At 48.9% G+C, this 2,985-nt stretch overlaps 1 non-coding gene across 1 annotated transcript; it reads right to left on the reverse strand.

Moving 5' to 3' along the window:
- Nucleotides 1-2,449: 2,449 nt before the first annotated feature.
- LOC123132806 (small nucleolar RNA Z247) lies at nt 2,450-2,579 on the reverse strand. Its single transcript, XR_006465058.1, has one exon. It is a non-coding gene; the product is annotated as a small nucleolar RNA Z247 (small nucleolar RNA).
- Nucleotides 2,580-2,985: the final 406 nt, after the last annotated feature.

The following is a 2,985-nucleotide window of genomic DNA, read 5'->3' on the forward strand; positions in this document are numbered from 1 at the left end:
TTTGATTTTATCATACCTTATGGTACCATCCTTGTACTCCTTTTCCTTGACAATACCTGATTTGGATCTAGTATGACGACGTGGAAGTTCATGTGCTTGCGCTGGTACATCAGTTCGAGTATCACTTGGCACAAAAGATCTCGGTGTAGCTGGTTCAGCAGTAGAATTGTTAGCCACAGAAGATCCCGCCAGATCCCCTACATCGCCCAGCTCCCGATCCGAGACAACCAGGGAGCGCGAAACCCCCCTCGTGATTACTGCGCCAGTAGGCGCGCACCGCGTGGCGCCTGCGTTATCCAGCCGGGCGGTCGAGTGAGGTGCGTCGTCTATGCTGGGCCCCAGGATGGTCGTTCGGTCGGCCGCTGGCCCATCCCGCGCATGTGCGATGATTGGCGAGGTGCGCTGGCCCACACTGGCTGGGGTAGACGGGCCCGGGCTGTTGGGGCGGTCGGCCACCGCGTCCGCTGCTGCACGCCGCGCGCTAGGATCCTTCTGGGATCGCGCACCTGCCGCACTGTCTGCTGGATCCTCCTCGGATCACGCACCTTTGTTGCCACCTGAATCAGCCTGGGATCTGCTGCCCTTGTTTGTATTCTCTTGCATAAAATGACAGTCTGAATCTGCACACTTAACACCAAAATTAAAATTTCCTTTTTCATTGGAAATAGTCATATGATCAGCACTATTTAACTCGCCCCCGTGATCAAGACTAGGAATATAGTCAAAAAGGAGTGCAATTTCTGCACGAAGTAGGGCTCCGGCATTTGGATGAAGCTTTGCAAAAGGAAATATTGTTTCATCAAATACAACATCACGAGAAATATATAGGCGTCCAGTGGAAACTTCAAGGCACTTGTACCCTTTGTGAAGATTACTATAGCCAAGGAAAACACATTGAGTGGAACGGAAATCAAGTTTGTGTCAGTTGTATGGACGAAGATTGGGGTAGCATGCACACCCAAAGATTTTGAGATAGTTATAGTCAGGTTTTTGATGAAACAATTTTTCCAAGGAATTAATATTACCAATTACTTTACTAGGAAGACGATTGATAAGATAAGTGTGGCGGCAATAAAGGCTTCATCCCAATATTTGAGTGGCATTGATGCATGAGCCAGAAGAGATAGACCGACTTCAACAATATGACGATGCTTACGCTCAGCAGAGCCGTTTTGTTGATGAGCATGAGGGCAAGAGACATGCTGAGCAATACCAATATTGCGAAAGGAAAAGTTGAGTTTTTCATACTCTCCTCCCCAGTCACTCTGGACTGCAATGATTTTCCTGTCAAATTGACGTTCAACAAGTTTTTGAAATTCTTGAAAAACAGAGAGAACTTCAGACTTAAATTTAAGCAAGTATATCCAAGTGAACTTGCTAAAATCATCGATGAAACTAATATAATATTTTTTTCTTCCAAAAGGATCTCTTGCATGACCCCATACATCACTAAAAATAAGTTCCAACGAAGCATGAGACACACTATTTGACCTAGGATAGGGAAGTTGGTGACTCTTTGCACATTGACAAGCATCACAAACTGACTCAATATTTTGACTAGATGACAATGGAAGATTGCCTTTATTCACTACTTGCTTGACTATGATCGACGAAGGATGTCCTAATCTTTGATGCCATCTTGCCAAGGAGGGCTTGACGGCGGAGTAAACTTGACGACGACGACACTTTCGGTTAAGTGCTCCGGATGTAATGGGATATAAGCCTCCAATGCATCTACCGCGATGGATGAGCTCCCTCGTTGCCCGATCCTTTATAAAGAAATACGTAGGATGAGTTTCAAAGAAGACATTATTATCATAAGTCAAACGAGACATAGATGCAAGGTTTTTGTCGGCTTGTGGAACATGAAGGACATCTTTAAGCATTAGATCACGTTTAAGATTAGGGGAGTTAATAGATGCTTGACCAATATGACATATATCCATACCTCCACCGCTAGCTGTGTGAATTTGATCGTTGCCGAAGTACTTCTCCCTCATGGACAGCTTCTCAAGTTCATTGGTGACATGGTCGGTAGCTCCTGAATCCGCATACCATATGGTGTCATCTCCACCTCCTTGTTCCCTGATTGCAGCAGCTACATGGCGAGCATCAGGAACATAATCCTCATCATAGCGGTGCCAACAATCCATGACTTCATGTCCTGGTTTCTTGCATAGTTGACACCGAACGCGATTGGAAGAGGATGATCCAGAGGAGGCGTTGGTGTTGGAGTAGCCGCCCCCTCCAGATCGCGTGGAGACGTTGTTGTTGGTGTAGTCGCCCCCTCCAGGGCGCGTGCTTTGGCTGTTGCCGCGTCCACGCCCGCTGTTGCCGCTGCTACGACCACGCCCCTGGTGATCGTGCCCGCGACTGGTTCCTCGGCCACGTGAAGCAGCGTTGGCGGAGGATTGACGAACGTTCATCCCGTGGAGCAGATTGAGACGTGCGTCGAAGCTGAGCAGTTGGGTGAATAGTTCCTGGACAGTCACGGGCTCAACCCGCGCTGCAAGAGCCGACACGACCGGGTTGTAGTCGAGGTCGAGGCCGGCAAGGACATGGGAGACGATCTCGACATTGCCTAACGCCGCTCCTATGCAGGCGATCTCGTCTGAGAACATCTTAATTTTGGCAAGATACTCTGTCATGCTTAGGTTTCCTTTTTCAGATTCATTAATTCAGTGCGGGTATTAATGCCCTGGGCATGAGTTTGGGCAGCAAAAGTGGCATGAATCGCGGCCCATACCTCCGCTGGAGTCTGCAACGTGACCACCTGTGCAAGGATCTCGCGAGACAAAGAGCCCATCAGAAAACCTTGAACTTGCTGTTGTTGAGCGTACCAGAGGTGGCGTGCAGAGTTGATGATCTGTTCCTCCTTCCCGTCCTTGGTGACGGTGAGGGTCTCCGGCGGCGCCTGGCTCGTCGGATCGAGGTGGTGAGCCATCTGTGCGCCCTTGATTTGCGGCAGCACGATGGCTTTCCACA

Source organism: Triticum aestivum, chromosome 6A (genome assembly GCF_018294505.1).
Source record: "Triticum aestivum cultivar Chinese Spring chromosome 6A, IWGSC CS RefSeq v2.1, whole genome shotgun sequence".
NCBI classification, from domain to species: domain Eukaryota; kingdom Viridiplantae; phylum Streptophyta; class Magnoliopsida; order Poales; family Poaceae; genus Triticum; species Triticum aestivum.